Here is a 24,885-nt window from a genome sequence, read left to right on the forward strand (position 1 = left end):
ATGATGAAATACGGTATATATGATTTCTTTTTATATAATGGTAATGTTTCCCTGTTGTAATTTAGCAAATTCTAGGAAAACCTCAAGAACAGCTTTTGACAGATGAGTCACAATTCATTCTTTTAAAAAAATCAGTCATGAGGAAAGGAGAAAAAAAAGATGGCAAGAGGAACAGAAATCAATGCGGATGAGATCTTTAGCCCAGCAGAATCTCTGAGTAATAAACACTTCTCCAGGTGCAAAACCAGTGATATCAGTCCAAAATTGCAAAATGTGAACACAACACACTGCAATTCCACATACTGGTAGAACAAAATACAGCAATTATTGTCAGGACTTGGGTTACTTTCAATAGTTCCAAACAGAGAAACAGAAGAATAGAATCTCTTCTTTCCCATACTCTGCCATGTTTTACTTTCTTGCCAAAGTTAAGAACATCTTGATGGCTTTTTGTTAATATATTACAGACAGCTTGCTTAAGATGAATAAAGGAAAATATTACCTTGCAATGAGCTCACTTGTGGAGGAAGGTAAATAAGGTAGATGTCTTAGTTTTCTGAACGTTGTAGCACAAAAGCATGTTCCACTGATCTGGGCATTCACTGACTCATGTTATGTCACCAAGCGATTAGACTTCCACCAGGCACATGGCCAAAGCTCTCTGAGCCTGGAGAAATATTTCCCCCTTTGAATCAAATGCTGGCATTAAGGGATTCTACTAGGTCATTTCTCTAGCAAGATCCGTGACTACACTTCTGTAATGGGTAACCTCATACAGTGCCCAGAAGTTGCATTGTCCAGAAGATGCAGATCCTCTAAGGCAATGGTTCTCAACCTGTGGGTCATGGCCCAGCAGTGGTCCGCGAGAACGTAAATCTGGTCCAAAAACCTCTTTCCTCTTTATTTATTTATTTTATTTCCACTCCTTTCCACAGAGCTGACCACTGCATTGGATACACCACATCAGCTCTAGATTATTAAATTTGATTTTTGTGGGTGAGCAGGTGATGACGAATGGATGGCATATGTTCTGTATCAGAAACTAGAACTGATGTGGTCTATCCAGTGCAATTTTCTGAATCAGCACCCCAAATAACCAAACTGAATCTAAAGTTGATCAAAAACTGATTCGTAACTCTTTTGGTACTAGTGTTGGAGAGTGGTCCCTGGTCAAAAAAAGGTTGAGAATCACTGCTCTAAGGCTTCCATGATGTGCTTCCAGTGTTCATAGTAGTGGTTCAGCTTACTGCAAAATTAGTCAAGGCTGTTAGGAATTCTGGGAGTTGAAGTCCAAAACACCTGGAGAACCAAAGTTTGCCCATGCCTGTTCTAAATCCTATGTACTCTGCATTAGAACTTCATGCTTGATAGTAGTGTGCAGAAACTCTGTGCAAATTGAATGCACCATGTTATGAGCAATAATATGTACAACTGGCTGCTAATAAGTCTTTGGCTTTGTGTTCTTTTTTGTTTCTATGGTAACGAATGTTACATCACATGAAAGCCTTATGTGCCTAATATATGTTTTCAAAATTTTGTGTTTGAAGTGACCATGGCAAAACTGGTGGAGCTAGGCTTCCAGCTGGTTGACCACCCACTTTATTCACCAGATCTAGCTCTCTCCGACTATCATCTGTTTCCAAACCTGAAGAAACACATCAAGGGCACCAAATTTCTGATGCCATGGCTGCTACAGATGACTGGTTTGAGGAACAACCACCATCTTTCTTTTTGCAAGGCTTACAGAACTTGGAATACCAATGTAAGAAGTGTGTTGATATCAGTGGAAAGTATGTGGAATAAATGTAAAGTTTCATCTTCCTATCTCATTTCTTTATGGGTAAAGCCAAAGACTTATCAGCAGCCCCTCATATTAGGGCAACTGAATAGGCAACACACAGGAAGAAGGGAATTCTGTTTCCAGGTGGCATATATTAAATGCTTTTGTAGAGATGATGCAAATATAGAAAAAGCAGACAGGAACATAAGGCTCTAATTAAACTTTGCCCTGTTTCAGACCAATATGTAGTTCAAGTTTTTTTCTCCCCACAAACCAGAAAAAAATACATGAAAGCAACCTGACAGACGAAGGATTCTTCTTTCACAAATGGGTGGGTGGTCATATACATTCAAGCCCTGCTGATTTCTAAATAATTAAAAACCTGCCCAGTGCTGCAGACTGTAAAAACCGTAGCTGAAGCCAGAGACAGCAAAGTGCTCCATCCCCTTCATTCTTTAGCTCATCTCATTCGGTTGTACACTTTTTTCACTTGCCCAGATAAAATGAGGGTTTTCTTATTTTCTCAAGACTACGTACATCCATTTTAACATTATAAGAAATATATTTTGTTTCCTTCATTTTCAAAGTCTTAATTTGTAATGATGGCAAAAAACATCTGGAAAAACTACCAGCGGTGGTCTTGGCAGGGAAAGCCTGATCCTGACTTGCTGACATGGAGACACTGATGTTACATAGAGCCTCCAATATAATGACTTACTGGGATTATGCATGCTGCCGAGTGAAGACATAGTTATTATTAATAGGTTGTGAACCACAAGCCAAACATATCACAATATCTCAGCATGGGACACATGTAAAAAAAACCCTCCAAAGCATATCTCCTAATATATTTGATCCTACATAAGAAATAGGATTCACACTTAGCTGAACTCAGGTTCTACCCATATCAACTGCATTTTTGTTGTTTATTTGTTCAGTCGCTTCCGACTCTTCATGACCTCATGGACCAGCCCACGCCAGAGCTCCCTGACGGCCATGGCCACCTTCAGCTCCTTCAAGGTCAAGCCAGTCTCTTCAAGGATACCATCCATCCACCTTGCCCTTGGTCAGCCTCTCTTCCTTTTTCCTTCCATTTTCCCCAGCATCATTCTCTTCTCCAAGCTTTCCTGTCTTCTCATGATGTGGTCAAACTACTTCATCTTTGCCTCTAATACCCTTGCCTCAAGTGAGCAGCCAGGCATTATTTGCTGGAATATGCATAATTGTAAGTAATGTTTCACATTGATTTCAATGGGACTTAAACTAAATTTAATTATCTGAAGTAGTGGGGAATGGAAAGTTAGACTGACTCTTCCACTATTTCTCAGTTCATGAAGGCAGGGCAGGAGGGAAGGTGCAAATTAACAAGCTAGATCTATACTGCCATATAATCCAATTTGAAACTGCATTAAATAGTCAGTGTAGTCTCATATAATACAGTTCAATGCAGTTAAACTGCATTGTATGTGTGTTGTCGAAGGCTTTCATGGCCGGAATCACGGGGTGGTTGTATGTTTTCCGGGCTGTATGGCCATGTTCCAGAAGTATTCTCTCCTGACGTTTTGCCCACATCTATGGCAGGCATCCTCACAACCTTTGAAGATGTCTGCCACAGATGTGGGCGAAAAGTCAGGAGAAAATACTTCTGGAACATGGCCATACAGCCCGGAAAACATATAACCACCCTGCATTGTATGTGTCTACACTGACCATGTAATGCAGTTTCAAACTGAATCATATGGCAATATAGATAAGGCCTCAGTTTAGATCAGGTATGGGCAAACTGTGGCCCTCCAGGTGTTTTGGACTTCAACTCCTGAATTATGGGAGTTGAAGTCCAAAACGCCTGTAGGGCCACAGTTTGCCCATGCCTGGTTTAGATTATAGGAATTTAGTTCAAACTCTGTTTCATTTATGATTGGGGGAGGATACAAGAGAATTCTATGAGATACAATAGGTCAGAGTATAATAAAAGTAAAATAATAATAATATGAAGACAGTGATAGTGTTATACTGAATTGCTGACCACATAACACCATGGATAAGGGGTGTCTTAAAGCTCTTATGTACATGGGAGAAAATCCAATTGAACTCATTGTGACTTATTCCAAGTACTTAAAGTAAACATGCATAGGATTGTGAGGTGAAGGGAGATTTACAGTATGACTACCCAAATGTAAATCCTACTGGGTTCACTAAGGGTTATTTCCAGGAAACTGTGTTCAGAATGGTTTCCTTATAATGCCACATTAATAAGCTTCTCCTAGAATGATCAGAGAGAGAGGAAATAAGGCTATATGGACTAAAGCTATTACATTTAAAATAGACAAAGTGATATCATAGCAGCTTAGAAATGAAGTATACAAATTCGGTTAGACATATACACAATTAATAACATGGTCTGGCAAAGAAGACAATGTTTGCAAATGTCTACAAGTGAAGCATTTCAGAATTCCCCAAATATTTATCCGAAGAAAGCTAGCTCCAACACAATGGAATACAATAGGTTCGCTGTTTAATTTGAACTTGCACAGACAGAAAGTATGTTTGCATAGAATGGGATCACAATTAACAGGCAATTCTGGAAGCTATTCAGACCATAAAAGAATTAGTAGGAGGATGTGGTGCTTACAGAAAAGAGATATGACTTCCAGTTCTGAAGCACATTTACTGAACATATATTTCTATTTTAAAAGCTATACACTAGATGTCAAGTTTAACATGTTCTTAACTCATATTTAAAATTTCCAAATTTTACAGGTGCATAACAGTAGTGTCCATCTCCTCCAATGACTCCTGAAATTGTGGTTGCTTTTTTGGTGAACAGTTTGGGAAAGTGAAGATAATATAATTGATTTACCAAAGAAATTGAGACATTTCATGCACCTTTTCATGGGGAAGTTCACTTATTACTGTATCTGCTTTCTAAGCAATACTGTTATGGATCTGCCAATGTTTCAAACATTTAAAACTGCATTTGATTAAATAGGATGGCCTTTTCATGGTTGCTATCTCAACCTAAACATGATAGGTTCTTAAAACAAAATGAAAAAGAGGGCATTGCATTCATATATGTTGTTGTTGTTGTTGTTGTTGTTGTTGTTGTTGTTGTTGTTGTTGTTGTTTATTCGTTCAGCCACTTCTGACTATTCGTGACTCATGGACCAGCCCACGGCAGAGCTCCCTGTCGGCTGTCACCACCCCAGCTTCAAGTACACCATCCATCCACCTTGCCCTTGGTCGGCCCCTCGTCCTTTTTCCTTCCATTTCCTTCAGCATCATTATTTTCTCCAAGTTTTCCTGTATTCGCAATATGTGGCCAAAGTACTTCATCTTTGCCTCTAATATCCTTCCCTCCAATGAGCAGTCAGGCATTATTTCCTGCAGTATGGACTGGTTGGATCTTCTTGCGGTCCAAGGCACTCTCAGAAGTTTCCTCCAACACCACAGTTCAAAAGCTTCTCTCTTCCTTTGCTCAGCCTTCTTTATGGTCCAGCTGTCGCATCCATAGGTTACTACAGAGAATACCATTGCTGCAACTATGTGGACCTTCGTTGTCAGTGTGATGTCTCTACTCTTTTTTTTAGTTATATAGTCATATATGTTAGTTTATTTTATACTTTAGTAAAGGATATTTGGGCCCCCTGGTGGTGCAGCAGGTTAAATCACTGAGCTGCTGAACTTGCTGACCAAAAGGTCAGCAGTTTGAATCCGAGGAGAGGGGTGAGCTCCCACTGTTAGGCCCAGCTTCTGCTAACTTAGCAGTTCGAAAACATGCAAATGTGAGTAGATCAATAGGTACCGCTCTGGCAGGATGGTAATGGCGCTCCATGCAGTTGGAGGTGTCTACAGACAACGCCGGCTCTTCAGCTTAGAAATGGAGATGAGCACCAACCCCCAGAGTCAGACACAATTAGACTTAATATCAGGGGAAACCTTTACCTTTATTAAGGAATATTATTTCATTGGCTTTCAGCTCTCACATATTTTAAAGAAAGCCTGGTATGTAGTACATACAAAGCTAGAATCTTTGACTACTAGAAATCTTATAAGACATGGCTAGCGAATCTGTGGTTCTGCAAAAACTGATTTACCCTAGACTTCAGGATGAAATAACAGTTCTTATTCTTTCAAACTGAATATAATTCAGTTTTTAACAGTTTTTTAAAAAGACACTTCTTGGAACAACAACCAAAAAACCCCTATCCATGCAGTTTTTTTCTCTCTTACAAATATATGGGGTTAGCTCAAGAAAATGGACAAGGGAGCACACTCCAGTGCTTGAAAATAATGAGTGAAAATAATAATGTGCAGTTTTTTTGAGGGCTAGGTAGGATGTAATTTAAGTACCATGCAAAGAACATATTTCCACTACTAATTGATAGAGAACTGGAAGAACAGGGGAGACTGCAAAAAGACAGGATTCACAGCCAAAAAGAATTAAAACTCTCATTAGATGACAGATCAAACTGCTTAAATGATTAAGTATTACTAGTGGTCATATAGGCTGGGTGACTCTGGGGACTGAAGTAAAAAAAACATAATTTTTAACTTATAATTTTATATGGGGTGATCTCATTTGAACTACCCTGCTAATACCATTTACAAAACTAATTTATTACCTTTATGCTCACTAGAGCCCCCAAACTGGATGCGAAAAATGTAAAAACATTTTAGTGGGATGGGTGCCCTTATTTATTTTTCATATGATGTGTTTTTCATTGATTAGGCTGTTGTGAGTTTTCCGGGCTGTATGGCCATGTTCCAGAAGCATTTTCTCCTGACATTTCGCCTACCTCTATGGCAGGCATCTTCAGAGTTTGTGAGGTATGACAGTAATTGATTATCATTGATTATCTCTATGAACTGGTTTTAAGGTTTTGATTCCATATGTTTCTTTTTGCTTCTTCTACACGCTGTAGGTGTCAGTTTGAACAGAAAAGGAATTTAATTCCACCTTCTGAAATATAGCCTTCAGCACCCTATATTTGTTGGTGGTCTCCCATCAAAGTATTAACCAGGGCTGACTCTTACGGAATCTGTAACTAATGATGGCCTTGAACTGTCCCACCATTCATCATTTGCCTTTCCCATATTTAGCTTTCTTTATTTAAATAATACTTCCACTCATCCTGGAATAGAGCCCATACTGATAAAAGGAACCATCATGTTATTTGAATAGGAGCACAGAAAGACAGAATTCATGAGCAATAAACTGAAACCCAGGTCAGCAGGACTTTAAAGACAGTAGTTGTAGTAAGAGTTGCACACTGTTAACTAAAGTATGTCTTTTCCATGTTCTTGTACCTTATGGCATTATTGTGGAGCAGTAGTATATGTTACAGAGCCCTTGATGAAACATTTTAAAACTGTTCCAAACATAATGTTTTATTAGGGCTTTAAGCTAGTTCAAATAACATGATTTAATCCTTAGAGGTTTCATCTTCATAAGATTAATTTTATAGGAGCTGAAAGTCTGGTGCCGTGAGGAAAAACAAATAAAAAGTTTTCAATACAAGCACAATAGCCAAGATTGTTTAAAAGCATCCTTGTTATCCTGACCCAAGAGACACTGAAGTTCAGGAAAAGTCACTGAAGAATCTGTCTGTACTAAATCCGGGGGCGGAGGAGGTGTTTCCCAGAAAAATCCCTGGGTTTTAATCCAAAATACTGACCTGGCATATGATCTTTTACAAGTTGTAACAACACAGCTGAGCCTTGTGTTTTATAGCTCTTTCTGAAATGAGCAGACAGATGGTATGCCTGGGTTAAGAGTTCTAAAGACATAAGAAAAGTCCTGATCACTCAGACCAAGGTCTGCCTAGTACAGCATTTTGTTCCCATAGTAGTCCGCCAGATGGTTATGGGAAATGAATAAGGGGGACTTGAATGCAACGGACATTCTCCATATCAGAAACTAGTGCTGGATGCATTCCACCTCTAATGCAGGAGGCCCTAAATAACCAGGCTTTCAAATTCACTGGGGATAGGGACACGGGACCCCCATGAATATGAAAAACTATGAATAAAAATGTATTATTTTTAACCTGAGTGAAAACATCTCTAGGAATCTTTATATTCTCCAGCATGACTCTATAGACAACTTCAGCCAGAGGTTGAGCACAGAATTGCACTGGAGGACCTAGCGATTATTAGACATATATTTTCGCCAGGAATCTCAAAGTTCCCCAGCATGATTCTATGGCCAGCTTCTGGCAGACACTGGCCTTGGTTATGCTTGGAGACCTAAAGATTTAAATCAAATCCATGGATAATCAAATCTGCAAAAGTCAAACATGCAAATGTGAAGGGCCAACTGTATTGCCAATGCTAACTCTTGAATGTATGCCATCCCACGTTAAAGCTATCTATGTTGAAAGCCATCATGCAGTTTGAAACTGAATTATATGGTGAGTGTAGACTCCTATAATGCAGTTTAATTGCATTGAACTACATTATAGGGGTCTACACTACATTGAACTACATTATATGAGATGACACTGATCATACACTGTGCAGTGTAGATGGGGCCTTAAATACTATCTGCATAGGTAAAGGTAAAGGTTTTCCTCTGGCAATGATTCTAGTTGTGTCCGACTCTGGGGGTTGGTGCTCATATCAATTTCTAAGCCGAAGAGACAGTGTTGTCCATAGACACCTCCAAAGTCATGACTGCATGGAGCACGGTTACCTTCCTGCTGGATCAGTACCTACTCACATTTGCACGTTTTGAACTGCTAGGTTGACAGAAGCACTATCTCAGCCTTCCATGTGGACGATTGTGGAATATTTCAGATTTTTGAATTTTGGATAATGGAAGCTCAACCTCTACTTTCTTCAGCAAGGCTCCTTCAAACTGTCAGTAGAAGGCAGAAAAGCTCCTGCCCCCTGGCAAAATGGAGGGAAAACATCAGAACAAGTATTGGAGTGGACAGTGTGGAAGATCAGTGGGGTGGGAGGAGAAAGTAGGCTAAGAAAATAGAATAAAAAATAAAGTGCATGGCTGGGATCAATGGCCAAGATTTTGAATAATCAAATATAGCTATTATGAGGGAGCTCCTGCTTTTTCTTAAAAACCCACCTTGAAAACCAGGCAGCTGTATGAACCAAAGGAGTTGAGACATTGACCAATGACTTGCCCATCCTGCTCCTACCAGTGAAGAACGGTGCAAAAACCAGTTGTAAGAGGGCTTGGCCAGGCAGCTTCTCATATGGTGGGAAGGGGATGGATGTATCATGGGTGAACCTGCCCCAACTGTATGGGAATGTAATCCTATAACTAACCCAAACTGTCTAAATGTTCACACATTTTAAGTATTCAAGCTTATTAAAGGATATCAAGCATATAGAAGAAACAATCTTTGTGGCGCAGACTTCAAAATTAAACTGTATGCTTATTTATAATGTTCCGTTTTCTCCTATGCTGAACATTTGGTAGGGAAGGTCATCCAATTATACCTCTATTATTTTACACATTTCTTCTAACCTTTTACATATGTTATATTTGCATTGTAACTAGATTTTAATATTCCCTTAAGGAATCCAATTTTCAGAATTCCTGCCTAGCAGCTGTCTAAAAATACACATTATTCCAAAGTTTATACAACACATCTGTATTCAGCAGAGACATGGGATAACAGGACCCAGGCTCTAATGGGGTGTCTACTTTTGATGCATTCTCTTGAGATATCAAGTTAAGGAGAGTACCTAATCCGTGAACATGTGCAAACTTTGCACTGAATTTGATCTTCTGGTGCGAGGTGAAACATGCCTGTAAGTTTGGTGGCTGGCTTTAAGAAACTTTTCTCTTTTAGGATAGATGTATGAAGTCCTTGCCAAGAATGTATCAGTCAATGTGCCTGTGGGTAAGGAATGGGAAACTGAAGTGGTCTAAATTTCAAATCAATGACCTGTGTAATCTGGGAAAGGATCCCACCCTTAAACTGAGACTATCCTTCCCATAACAGCATATTGATTATAGAAGAGGCTAAGCAGCCAAAAATATTATGGTTTGTTTACATATGGAAATTGAGAAATAGAAAAGCATTTGCTTGCTGAGGGCTTCTTGACATCACTTTTGGAGCCAGAGATAATACAGAATCCACTGGACTGTGCAGATTAGTTCATTCTGGTAACAGTGGGTGCATCTATACATTAGAGTTAATGCAATTTGACACCACTTTAACTTCCATGACTCAACGCTATGGAATTCACAGAGTTGCAGTTTGGGGAGGCACCAGCATACTCTGGCAGAGAAGGCTAAAAACTTCGTAAAACTACCACAATTCCATAACATTGAAGCATGGCAATTAAAGTGGTGTTAAGCTGCATCAGTTCTACAATGTCATTACCACACAATCTAATCTTTATCAATGAACAGATGAGGATTATGACTTCCACAGATTTTTTTTTTCGTGTCAGGAGCGACTTGAGAAACTGCAAGTCACTTCTGGAGTGAGAGAATTGGCTGTCTGCAAGGACATTTCCCAAGTGACGCCTAGATGTTTTGATGTTTTTACCATCCTAGTGGTAAACTTTGAGTTGAGGGGAAAAAAACTCTACAGAAAAAACATTTGCAGCGGTAAAATTGTATGGAAATAAGCTACGCTTACAAATATCTAATGCAATACATGTCTCTTCTTCAGCCAGGCATTTTAATAGAATCGTCTTGTTACTCTTCTTATATGAAACAGGGAATTCATCATATTTTGCAAAGTCTTCCACATTTTCAGTCTGTACCAGTATTTTGTAAGGTTTGCCTCTCAAAGCTAACTCAAGCTCCTGTAATGCTCTTAACATATCAGCAAATCTATTACAGTAGCTACTTTCTTCAAACAACACAGCACCTGTTCTTTTATAGGGAATTAAGCAATCTCCTTTAGCAGAAGCAGCAGCAGCAAGAGTGGTCTGCCAGGGCATTTAACTCTGAATGAGATGTGTGGAACTCGGGATAAACGACTGAAGGAATGTCCAAAATATTAGCACACAAAATTTATCCTTCTGCAACTTTTCAAGTGAAGGTACTTGACATGCCCAGAGAAAACCGCACAACATCAATTATTAGTAAGTAGGGAAGAAAGAAGGATGTCCCTGCTGACAATGTATGCCCTCATGTTGCTTCCAACTTAAAGCAACCCTAAAGTGATTTTAGGCTAATGAATCCAACATTACACAGTGCTGGCTTTCATAGAAGCCTACACCAAATATTTATATCTAGGGTGGACTTGTGTTTTTCAGAGGACAGTCTTCTGTCTGACTTTCTATGTGAACAACCTTCATGGAAGTATGTTAATATCAGTATGCAAAGGAATACTGTAGAACTAATACAGTTTAACCGTACTTTAACTGCCATGGCTCAATATTATGGAGCCCTGGAAGTTGTAGTTTGGTGAGGCATCCACATTCTTCAGAAGAAGTGTCTAAAGACCTTGTAAAACTACAACTCCCATCATTTCATAGCACTAAACAATTGCAGTTAACTAGAAGCGAGGCAGAGAAGGCTGCTGGGGTGGTCACAATGGCCAACGTACAAAGAGGTCCTTGTAAAACAGAATAACGAATTTCAGTTAAAATCCCAAGAGGAACTGAGTCAAAAATATAAATTTATGTCATGGTTCCAATACTATCAATTAAAAGAACAATTTAACATAGATAAGAAGAGTGGATTTAATGAAAAGGAAACGCTCTGGGAAAAAGTGATGAATCTGGAAAAGAAATTAATCACAAAGATATACAATAAATTACTAGAGTGGTCCACAGAGGCAGAGTTAGTTAAAAATTGCATGATAAAATGGGCCTTAAATATAGGAAAGACAATAAAACTGGAGAATTGGGAACTTATGTGGAACACAAAATTAAAATATACTTTTGCAATTGATTAAAAGGAGAACTGGTACAAAATGATGTACCGGTGGTACATGACACCACACAAATTAGGACTCATGTATAAAAGTACTCATAACAAATGTTGGAAATGTCATGAACAAGAAGGCACGTTCTACCATGCCTGGTGGACGTGCAAGAGAGCAGTAAAGTATTGGAAAATGGTACATATAAGTTGTCAAGAGATCTTAAAAATTAAACTGCCATTGAAACCCGAGTATTTTCTATTAAGCATGACCAATGAAATAGAGCAATTGGATAAAAACAAAGACATCCTACTCTTTTTTATGACTACGGCAGCAAGAATGGCTTATGCCAAATTATGGAAACAAACATTAACACCGACAAAAGAGGAGTGGCTTGAAAAACTAACTGAAATTATAGATATGGACAGACTTACATATTTACTGAAAAGAAATACTGGAAGATATATAAAGAATATAGACTGGAGACCGGTTATAGAATATATGAAAAAAAATAAAAGAAAAAAAAAGAAAAAAAAAGAAAGAAAGAAAGGATAGAAGTTTAACAACAGGTAGAAAGAAAAGGACAAAGTTAGAAAGCACCGGATCGAAGGAGAATGAAGGGGAAGGACGGAATAGAAGTAACAACCAAGCAACAAACAATAGATTGGATCTGTTGAATCTTTTCCAGTTGAATTGCAAAGAAGAAGAATGGAAGTGCAATCCCTTTTTTCCTATTTTTCCTGGCTTTCCCCCCTTCCCCTCTCCCCCCATTTTTTTCATTTCCTTTTTCTATTTACCCCCCCCCTCCTTTTACCTTTGATTTTATTGTACTGTTTTGTTTCAATAAAAACTAATTTAAAAAAAAACAATTGCAGTTAAAAGTGGTGTCAAATTGCATTGATTCTACAGTATAGAGGCACCCTTAGAGATTAACAAGAAATTAATACAACTAAATCAATTTCATGGAGGTAGCTAGCATGGGGACAGTACTACTACTGTGTTTCCCCGAAAATAAGACACTGTCTTATATTAATTTTTGCTCCCAAAGATGTGCTAGGTCTTATTTTCAGGGGATGCCTTATTTTTCCATGAAAAAGAATTCATATTTATTGTTGAACAAAAAAAAAGAAACATTTATTATATACCGTACAGTAGTTGTCATCACAAACCAGCATAACCAGACAAACTGTGAATCCTATCAAGAATTTCTTGTTACTACCATTATTTCAATAGTACAACAATCTATGGTACGTACATCTACCAATCGTGCATGCTCTGGTGTTCTGTTTGGTGGGCATGCTTCCAAACAAAAACTTTGCTAGGTCTTACTTTTGGGGGAGGCCTTATATTTAGCAATTCAGAAAAACCTCTACTAAATTTTATTTTCAGGGGATGTCTTATTTTCGGGGAAACAGGGTATTAGGCAAAATGCAGCAGCAGTGTAGAGGGATTCTAGGACTCTGGAGACTAGGGTTCAATTCCCTGCTCAGCCATGAAAACCAACTTAAGTGAGTTTGAGCAAGTCATACTCTTTCATTCTAAAAGGAAGGCTATGGCAAACCCCCATCAAATAAATATTACCAGCAAAACTCTATGACAATGGTTCTCAACCTGGGGTCTCCAGATGTTTTTGTCCTTCAGATGGTCAATTGGCCGGGATTTCTGGGAGTTGTAGGCCAAAAACATCTGGGAACTCCAGGTTGAGAACCACTGCTCTATGATAAGGCCAGCCTAAGACTCCATCTACACTCCCATATAATCCAGTTTCTGATCCCATATTATCTGCTTTGAACTGGATTATATGGCAGTGAAGACCCATATAATCTAGTTCAAAGCAGATAATCTGGGATCAGATACTAGATTATATGGCAGTATAGATCCAGCCTAAGACAAAGTTGACTTGAAAGTACAGAAGAACATCATCAAAATATGGAAAATGATGCTTGTGGGATGTTCTACCTTAGTGCCAAAATAACTCTGTTAACCTTGGGTGTAATATATCATGTCTTTGGGAATCTCCCATAAATAAGTAAAAGGAATAAAACAACAGTTAAGGTCACAGCTAAAAGGTGATGCTATCTTATTCTTGTGGTGATCTATTCATTATTTATAACTCTCTAAATGTGTATTATCTTTCAGTAGCAAATCAAAAGCAAATGTTTGGCCAACGGCCATGCTAAACTAAAATAGCAACACAAAACATTTTTAGGTTTCATGCCATAGACGTTTATAACAATGCTACCTGTAATGGAATTTAATTAGAAATGTCTATGGGCCTCGGGACCGTTGCTTAATCCAGTTTGTCCATGAGAGATTAGCTATGGTTTGTCTGCCAACAATCTTTCATTGTAAATTATGAAACAATTGTGAAGGAAACTGGAGGTATGTGATCTGTGTAATGTTGAAGGAAACCTTTAAGATGAGAAAAGAGAAATAAAAATAAACCGAGTTGCTGAAATATTAATGTACAGGGGTTTACAAAAATATGCAGGATTGGCTTACCTCTGTTTTCCACTGAAGTCATTAGTTAAAGTTCCAGGAATTTCATTTTGAGTAAGTAAAGTATTGAACAATCTCCTCAAATATCTAAATGTGTGCTGGCTAAATAAAGGTCATATAAGGCTCATAAAGAGACACAATAAAAGGATAATGACAGTGAAAAACAAGTGGAACAGAATTGCAGGGTTTGCCCCATTTAAGGGCATAATCTCTGTCTACCCAAACTAGTTCCAAAGTAACTGCCTCATTAAGTTCAGTTTGGGAATGAACTTGAGGTATCCTTATCACTGCATTTCCCATTCTGATGCCCTCTAGAACCAGGGTCCTCCAACCTTCTAAGTCAAGGGCCGGTTTACAATCTTTCAAACTATTGGGGGTCAGCTTACAGTTTGAAAAAAACATGAACGGATTCTGATACACACTGCACGTATCTTATTCACAGTGCAAAAAACATGGAAGAAAAATAGACTATTTAAAATGAAGAACAATTTTAACCAACATAAACTTATCAGTATTTCAATGGGAAGTGTGGGACTGTTTTTTTGCTGATGAGATAGGTTTGTTGTTGGGTGCCTTCGAGTCGTTTCAGACTTAGGGTGACCTGAAATCTAAAGTTTACGGCTGGGGCCGTGAAATTGATCCAAGGTTCCAGGGTTCCAAGAGTTCAGGAGACAAGCCAGGAAACCGAAAATCCACCATTCATGTTCACAATTCTTATGGTTCTTATTAGTAGGTGCCTTTTGCCTTCTTGAGTTCATCATGGCCCTTTCAAAGGAAAGCTAAGGGCACAAACCACTCAGCTTTGCATTTTCCTGACATTGAAAATGGAATTGTTCTGATCTCTGCAAGTAAGCATAGGTAAAGGTTTTCCCCTGACATTAAGTCTAGTCATGTCTGACTCTGGGGGTTGGTGCTCATCTCCATTTCTAAACTGAAGAGCTGGCATTGTCCATAGACACCTCCAAGGTCAAGTGGCAGGCATGACTGCATGGAGCGCCATTACCTTCCTGCCAAAGCGGTACTTATTGATCTACGCATATTTGCATGTTTTCAAATTCTTAGGTTGGCAGCAGCTGGGGCTAATAGTGGGAGCTCATCCCGCTCCCCGCATTCGAACCGCTGACCTTTCAGTCAGCAAGTTCAGCAGCTCAGCAGTTTAACTTGCTGTGCCATCAGGGGTTCTGTAAGTAAGCATACATGCTGTGATAGTTGTTACCTGTTTTCTTCATTATGTAAGAAAATCATAGGCTCAAAAATGGAGATCAGCTAATTTTGCATTAGAGGTTATTTGGTATGAATTAGATCTTTATGTTTCATTTTAAACACCATTTCACACCAATTTAACCTATCCAGTATTCACATCAAATAACATTTTTACAAAATGGTCTTACTTAGATGACCATAATTCTGTTTCATTTTGAAAAGTCAAGGAGAGCCCATACTTTTAGACTTTCCATCAATAAAATCACCATCACAACTGTCTTATTTGCCAGCCTTTCTGAGGTTGTGTAGAATCTTTGGTCTTCCTTATTAAAACCTATTTGGTTGCAATACATATGGCCCACATAATATCTGCACAGCCTACTCCACAAACTGCAGCATTTTTCCCAACCCAGTAACCTCCATATATATTGTTTGGGATAGTGCAAACTGTAGTTCAGAACATCTAGATAGACCTAGGTTGGAGAAGTTTCCATTAGAGACTACAGTTTCAAATCTGTAAATTACTTTTTGCAGGCTCATTGGTCCAATGTTTAGAAGGAGCGTCTTGAAATAGCACCCCTGCTTCCCCTGCTTCTGTCGCCAGAGTTTAAAGAGTGTGCCGAAAGTGAATAAATGCTTCATTTATTGCTTTATGAAATCCCAGGAATATGAGGTCACTTCAGTTGGTTTGGCAAGGCACAACCTCTTACTAAGAAAGTTCTGGCCAGTTTGGTTCATGACCAGACTGGGAACCTGGAACAGACAATAGTTTTGCAGATGTCCATAATGACAACCCTGGAAGTTTTAAAAAATAGTCTTTTTGGAAAAAGGAAGAGAGAGAGGGGACAGAAGCATCTATTTTTGCTGCATAACAGACTAGATTTTTGAGGTCCTTTGCCTAGGAGGAAATATATTGCTGACTTCTAATGAGTTTCGACTCAGTCACATTCACATCAAGCCTGAGGTCAGCTTGATCAGGCATGAAACATGTCTGCCTGAAGGTCCTTCCAGACAGGCCCGATATCCCAGGATCTGATCCCAGGTTTTCTATTTATCCCAGATTATCTGGTAGTGTGGACTCATGTAATCCAGTGTAAAGCAGAAAACCCAGGATCAGATCCTGGGATATAGGGCCTGTCTGGAAGGGCCCTTATACTCCTTGCTTTAAATTTCAGCACTTGGACACACACACACACACACACACATATTGTCAGTCATTACAAAGCCCCTCCAATAATAATTGCAGTATCAATAATAATAATAATAATAATAACAATAATAATAATAATAATAATAATAATAATAATAATAGGTTTTTTTCTGTAGGCCTTAGAGGATTTTCTTGACAACATGCATCCAGAAAGAATTCGCCTTTGTCTTCCACTAAAGCTGAAGTCCACCACTGGGTTTCCATCCCTGAGCAGGGATTTGAACCCTTGTATTTAGAGTCACAGTCCAGTGCTTGAACCTCTACACAATACTGTCTCCTATTATTCATTATCTTTCACATAATTAAGAAAAACCCTTTAGATTAGAAAACAATGGCATACAAAATAAAAGCTGCTATTCAAAATGCCCCATAATGCATTTAAAAAACTAAAAATGAATGTGAGAAGTAGAGTAACTAAAGGACCTAGACATAGAGAAACCATATTATTCATATCAGTAAATAATTAAATCTGCAAAAGTGGAACCCGCAAATGTGGAGGACTGACATCATACACACACTATACAGTTTTCTTTTTTGTACTTTCTAGATAAAATGTATACATGCATTTTGAGTTCCTCACTATGAAAGAGAGCCAAATGATAAGAAATGCTCTTACTGCATAGATCAATCCCAACCTGTACAGCAGGTAAAAGATATTAATGCATCATCTACCACCATGACTAGACAAACAAGATTTTATGCACCTTTTATATGTTTATTTTTTATTTTCTAATTAAACAAATATATATTGCTCTTTGAAAGGTTAATACTTTGTCCTTGCTAAGTGGCTTTTTAAAACACGTTCTCTCAATATTGGGTTGCTGTGAGTTTTCCAGTATGTATGGTCATGTTCCAGAAGCATTCTCTCCTGACATTTCACCCACATCGATGGCAGGCATCCTCAGAAGTTATTTGCGGTATTTTATTTGTGGTATTTATATACCGCCCCTTCTCAACCTTGAAGGGGACTCAGGGTGATTCACAATGTTGGCAACACTCATAACCTCACAACCTCAGAGGATGCCTACCATAGATGTGGGTGAAATGCCAGGAGAGAATGCTTCTGGAACATGGCCATACAGCCTGGAAAACTCACAGTAACCCAGTGATTTCGGCCATGAAAGCCTTCAACAACATATCTCAACATTAAAAGTGGTGTGTACTCCAGTTCTAATGCTCACAATGAGTTTGAAGGAGTTAATGTTCCAGTTCTGCAGTCCGTCTATAGCATGAAGCACAAGGAGGGGGATGAGGGCAAACCTGAAAGATCCCCAAAGAAAAATCTAACATCCTTCAGTCCAAAAGATTCTGGATCTGTGATGTATTTACAAAAAAAACCCCAGAAACATCTAATGGGAAATAATAGAAAGAGGATATGAAACATATAAGTAAACATACCAATGTGGATTGGTGCCAGCATCATGCAATATTTTGAGTGTTAGACTAAGACTCTGAAAAACCATACAAATTGACCCTGAACCATTTCTAAACCCAGGAGAAAGGCAATAGCAAATCTCCCTTGAAGGACTCTTGCTCAGAAAATCCTGGATCATCATAAGTGCTGCTATGTTGAAGACAAGAAAACTTTACGGGTGTTCTTTAAAGCATGTTGCCTCAACACAGAAGATGATATACCCAAATAAAATATGAAAGCATTAAAAAAACAACAACTTGTGTGTTGTTCTTAATTGAAAAGCTGCAGCAAGCTTGGCCTTCACTAAGAAATGATACAAGCTCCAGAACACAGGCAATGAGTTTACCTGGAGCAGGGATTGCTCGGAATCCCAAAACATGGTGCATGCTTTTTTAAAAAGCCTTTATACCTTTATAGTTGGGGAGGAGAGTCCATAAAAGTAATAAATCTTAATTTGTAAAGGTGATCTGGAAAGCAGTACTGGAGCTGAGCAAAAGACAATACCCCCCTTTCTTCCCTCCTCGCTTACACAGGCCATCAGCCAAAGCTGTCAACAAATCAAGCCCTTTCGGCAGAGCGGATCCAGGTGCTTGTTGTCGACTGGAACACTATGAACAATCCCAAGCCAGAGGAACAGTGACTGCAGCCGCTCCGCTAAACGGGCGATGCACAGAGCTTATTTAGGCTCCTTTTCACTTCCCTGTTCTTTAGACTTTGGAATTTTGACATTCAGCTCAGTCTCAAAACATCTTTGCGGCCATTCATTCCTGTCTGTTCTTCATATAGAAGTTGCTGTTTGGATTTTAGTTTTTTTTTAACATGTCAATACAGACTCACTTAGCTGTCTCACTTTTCTTCGCCCAATGCTCATAATAGATTTACAGAAAATAGTACTAATGCCATTTTAAGGCTGGTTTCCAGTTGAAGATCCACCCTCTGCTGCCTTATGGAAAATACTGAAAACACCCTAAGCTTGGTGCAGACCGGAGAGCCATTTGTAAAATCTAGGTGTCTTACATTTATCTGTGTTTAAAACCACATTTCTGAGCAATTGACCTGGAAAGGTGGTTTTTGTGTTGTGAGCCACCGTGAGTCCCTTTGGGGAGAGGGGGTGGGATCTAAAGTTTCTTAGTTTATTATTAAGAAATGGTTAAGTTAATTTCATCTGCCTTCATACCCACTCAAGTATACAGGGCTAAATTTGTTCCAAACCCTTTTGAAACATTTCACTTTTTAATATCTCTCATCCAAAAGAGCTGATGGCAACACATTATATATTGTAGTCAACAAAGCTCTCCTCTGGGTAGGATTAATCAAAATGCAAAAATATGTTACCATGACTCCATGCTTGCATGGAATGAATGGTGTGGTAGGGGAACAAGTAGTTTTTGCTGCAAGAGTCATATTATGAAAGTCAAGATCCAAAACTCTGCTTTTGACTGAGAAGGCTACTGGCCTAAACTTCCTAAAGACACCAGATTCCACTTGATCTTTGAAGCTAATTAAGATCAACCATGGTTAGTCCTTGGATGGGAGATTGCCAATGAATGCCGGGTACTGTAGACTATATCAGGGGAAGAAACTGGCAAAACCAACTCTGAACCTTATTTGTCTAAGAAAGCCCTATGAAATTCATGGAGTTGGTTGACAGGCAACTTGAAGGCACATACACACATTGACCATTGATCTCTAGCTAATGAAGCAACCATTGACACTGACTGGCAGTGGCTCCATTGTCAGTCAGGGGTTTTTCCCAGTCTGTCCTGAAGATGCCTAGAATTGAACCTGAAACCTTCTACATGAAAAACATAAGTTTTATCACTAAACTATAGTCCTTCCCATTCTTAAGTCTCAGCATGACTTTTCCATATCACTGAAAACAAGCATGACCAGCAGCTGCAACTGGCCCAGAAAACACTAGTTGACTTTGGGCCTTAGTTTGCCAAAATGTGCAGTTCTAAAGATTTAAACATTATTGTAAGTGGATTGATACTGTGTGATAACAACTGCATACCCCTGCAGGCAGCCTGTATGTGCATTCTGAATTGTAGGGACATGTACTGTTTCAAACTAATAGCTGAAATTTTTCTGGCAGGCTGTGGAAGTGCTTCACTTCCTATTTGCCTTCTTCATTCCGATATCACAATCCCTTTGTTCATTCACTATAAAACAAGCACAGCTATTTTTGTCTGTCAAATATGAAACCTCATGAGGGAATAGATTCCTTTTCTCATAGAGATCACCTTATAGCCTTTGTTTTACAATTCTTACACCAGAGGCGAATGATGGGAAAGAAACTGCTATACAAACTTGTTCAGACACCCAAAATAAAAGTAAAATAAAATTTAGGCTAACATAATAATTTAGAACAGCATGCTAACAATGTCTTGAACTATGGGCCCCATCATGTCAACAGTCTGTGAAAGGTGGCATTGTAGTTCAGCACATCTGATGAAATTGGAAAATAATGATTCAGTAAGACCCGAGTCAACTCAACTCTCACATTTTTTTCTGAAAGAGGAACACAGAGGCCTTGTAGGGTTGAACCTATAAAATCATAAGACTTCCATGTTCTCTTTTCTCTTCCTCATACAGAAGTAGTAGCTTGTAAAATCCAATCTAATGGAACTGTACCTTTCTCCAGCTGCAACTAAGGGTGCACCCACATTGTAGAATTAATGCAGTTTGACACAGCTTTAATTGTCATGGTTCAATGCTATAGAATCATGGGAGTTGTAACTTTATATGACCTTCTGTCAATGAGCATTGGTGCCACAACAAACTACAGTCCCTATGATTTCAATACCATTCAGTCATAACAGTTAAAGTGGAGTCAAATTCCATTATTCTACAGCGTAGATGCACCCTAGGCTGACAAACTAGGATATCACACCATGGATTAGCCCAGGTGCCATGACTGAAAAGGTTCTATATTATCCATAAAGTTAAAACAAGAAAACCACTTGCAGCCTAGGATTCAAGTTGGCGTCTGAGTCTGGAGATCTTTCTCCAAGAGGTCAGAAAATGCAACTGGTCGGAGTCCCCGGTGGCGCAGTGGGTTAAAGCCTTGTGTCTTGAAGGTTAGGTGGCTGACATGAAGGCTGCCAGGTTTGAATCCAACCTGGGAAGAGCACGGATGAGTTCCCTCTGACAGCTCCAGCTCCATGTGGGGACATGAGAGAAGCCTTCCACAAGGATGGTAAAAACATCAAAACATCCAGGTGTCCCCTGGGCAACGTCCTTGCAGACGGCCAATTCTCTCACTCCAGAAGCTACTTAGTGCAAGTCGCTCCTGACATGAAAAAAAAGAAAAAGAAAAAAAGAAAATGCAACTGGTCCATGATATTCTCCTGAAATATATAAATAGCTTATTGATCCCTGCGTGAGAGTATTGGCATCCTCCAGGTAATCTTTTGCCTTCCAAATGAATTTTTTTTTTTTGCAACAGACATCAACAAGCATGGTCAATGGCCATGCAGACAGAGATCTTTGGAATTATAGTCCAATACAACTGGAAAGTATCCGGTTGGGGGAAAGCTGTGATGTAATGACAAAAATACTAGGTGCAGACTATTCAAAGTGCAGTCCTTAAGGCAAGGGCCAACTGAGGTAACACCAGGCCAGTTGTAGTTTTGCTGACTCCAAATCTATCTCAGTCTTGGGATGCTGGAAATTACTTGCAGCAACCCTCACTCTGGTCTAATGTTATCTTGGTTCTGTGGCTATATTGCTGGGATAGTTTGGACCAAGCACAGCTAGGTCTTCCACCACCCTTCCACCTTATCTATCAATTTTCTGGTTCTTCTGCTAGCATTTCTTAGCCAACATGGCAGTTCTGAAATCAAGTTGCTTTGAAAATAGTCTCTGAGATGAATTTGGAGAAGAGATTTCTATTGGCAGAAAGAGACTTGTACTTAATTGTGTGTTAAACATTTGAGCTAGAATTGCACTGTTAAATGGCTTTATCAATGGCATGTCATCTGAATGGAACTTCTGCTTGTGAGACAATACATCTCTGCCCCAAAGATGCTGGGAAGAAATAAGAAGAGGAAAAGGCAACACTTCCTTGCACTGCTTGGCATCTAGAAGGCTATTTTTAGAGAAAGCATTCTCAATGAAATAGAAAGACAATTCGTGATGGTAATGATTTTATGATGTATTATTCTGTCATAATAAAAATGTTCCTCTGTGAGCATGGAGGAAAGAAATATGATTACTCTTTCTTAATACTTGCAAATGGGAGATGGAGTTTGAAATGAGTATTCTGCAAATGTGCATGGTGTTTGTAAGAAAGAGCTTTGCTGATTGAATTTGGAGATGAGAAGGAGAGGTAGAAAGATCTGAGTGTCTTGCTCAGTGTTTCTCAACCTGGGGGTCGGGATCTCTGCGGGGGGGGGGGGGGGGGGTCGTGAGGAGGGTGTCAGAGGGGTCGCCAAAGACCATGAGAAAACACAGTATTTTCTGTTGGTCATGGGGCTTCTGTGTGGGAAGTTTGGCCCAATTCTATTGTTGGTGGGGTTCAGAATGTTCTTTGATTGTAGTTGAACTATAAATCCCAGCAACTACAACTCCCAAACGTCAAGGTCTATTTTCCACAAACTCAACCAGTGTTCACATTTGGGCATATTGAGTAATTCATGCCAAATTTGGTCCAGGTCTATCATTGTTTGATTCCACAGTGCTCTCTGGATGTAGGTGAACTACAACTCCAAAACTCAAGGCCAATGCCCACCAAACACTTCCAGTATTTTCTGTGGGTCATGGGAGTTCTGTGTGCCAAGTTTGGTTCAATTCCATTGTTGGTGGAGTTCAGAATGATCTTTGATTGTAGATTAATTATAAATCCCAGCAACTACAACTCCCAAATGACAAAATCAATCACACCCCCGAACCCCACAAGTATTTGGGCGGATTGGATATTTGTGCCAAATTTGGTCCAGTTAATAAAAATACATCCTGCATATCAGATATTTACATTATGATTCATAACTGTAGCAAAATTAGTTATGAAGTAGCAACAAAAATAATGTTACGTTTGGGGGCCAGCACAACATGGGGAACTGTATTAAGGGGTTGCTGCATTAGGAAGGTTGAGAACCACTGGCTGGGGTTGTGTGTGTCGAAATCATGGATCCCTCCACATTTGTTGGACTACATCTCCCAGAATCTCTTACTATTGTCTAATATGCTTCTCTGCCAAACAATACCTGGAGTTAATTCAGACCTGAAAATTCCCACCTGAACATGACTCCCTGTTGGAAGGAACTGCAGGACAAACTTGGAAGGAAATTAGAGGGAGAAGAAAGAGTTTGAACAGTTTGATACAGTTTGAACTCAATCATGCTGAGGCAATCTGCAGTGTCCGATGCCCCTTCTACACTGCCATATAAAACCAGTTTATCTTCTTTGAACTATGACCCCCAGTGATTGGAATCTGGGAAGAGCGGGTGAGCTTCCTCTGTCAGCTCCAGCTCCCCATTCAAAGACATGAGAGAAGCCTCCCACAAGGATGGTAAAACATCAAACATTGGGGCATCCCCTGGACAAGTTCTTGCAGACTGCCAATTCTCTCACACCAGAAGCAACTTGCAGTTTCTCAAGTCACTCCTGACATGGGAAAAGAACCTGCTTTGAACTAGATTATATGGCAGTGTAGACTCATATAATCAGTTCAAAGCAGATAATATGGATTATCTGCTTTGATAATCTGGATTATATGGCAGTGTAGAAGCGGCCTGAGTCACGGAGAGTTTTATGTCTCAATATTTCTTCTTGCATGCCTGTGTCTTGAAGAGGCTCATCCAAAGAAAACCCAGCCCTCTTGCCCCATGCCTGGAATGTCTCACAGCTTTGGGAAGTGGGGAGAGGGTGTAACAGTGTGTTCCTTGGACGGTCTGGTTTATTACAGTCTGGAGTAAGAAGACATGGTATTCTGCAAGTTCATTGTTTTGGGCATCCAAAGGAAAGGTAAAAATTTTAAAAATACGAGCCTGAAAGACCAGCACAAAGATTTCTGATATAATGAGAAAAGCATTCATTATTATAAGCACCTGGGCACAGAACCATGTTCCTGCAATTTGGAGGCTGTAGAAGCATCTCCCTTTGTTTCATTCTCTTCCCATCACAAAATCCACCAGGTTACATACGCGGCATAGCTGAGGGTAACTCCACCATAAATACTTTTAAATATGTTGTTCAAAGACATATCCTGTACCTCTACTAGAACATAATGTGAATTTATTGCTGTGAGAGTTTCCAATTCTGGAATGAGCTTCATTCCTGAATTTCCAAATGAAAAGGCAAGATGTAGAGGGACTTTATTAATTCTATTTATCCTACCCAGGTAATACACATTTATCATATAAGCAACTAATTTCTATAATGCTAAGTGCTGCTTAAATTGAGGTATCGGATGCATGGAAATCAGCAGATGATTTATAAGGACCGTATCACATTATTTTCTGGATTCGCCATGCAACGTGGCAAATCTATGGGGTCCTGTTGGGTGGGGATGTGGGGAACCCATCGCCCCACGCCCTGCATCGCCCGACTTACCTGGAACCCCATCCCATGGTTGGAAGCATCTGCTGGCTGGCTTCCACCATTGTTTTAAAGGCAACACAGGAAGCCTCCCGTGTTGCCACTCTCCCCCTTTGCCATGGAGCCCAGCCAGAAGTACATGTGCATCGTAAAATGGATTCCATGGCAAAAGGGGAGAACTAGTGGTGTACAATGGGCAATGTAGCCTGTCTGATGAAACTTGCACATCAGGAGGTGATAAAAATAAAATAAAATAAAAACAAATTCTTCCCATTCCTGGCCTAGCAGAGAGGAAATATGAAGGGACACTTTTCTGGAACTCCGGTTCCCATTTATCAACTGTATTACAGATCATATTTCTATACAAGGCCCACCATAATCTTATTTAAAG

The 24,885-nt window shown here is 39.4% G+C and overlaps 1 protein-coding gene across 3 annotated transcripts in view; it reads right to left on the reverse strand.

Annotated features, from left to right (window-relative positions):
* The window catches only part of col8a1 (collagen type VIII alpha 1 chain), a 133,271-nt gene that overhangs the window by 50,742 nt on the left and 57,644 nt on the right, over positions 1-24,885 (reverse strand). The window lies entirely within an intron of this gene.

The sequence above is a fragment of the Anolis carolinensis genome, chromosome 3, assembly GCF_035594765.1.
Source record: "Anolis carolinensis isolate JA03-04 chromosome 3, rAnoCar3.1.pri, whole genome shotgun sequence".
NCBI classification, from domain to species: domain Eukaryota; kingdom Metazoa; phylum Chordata; class Lepidosauria; order Squamata; family Dactyloidae; genus Anolis; species Anolis carolinensis.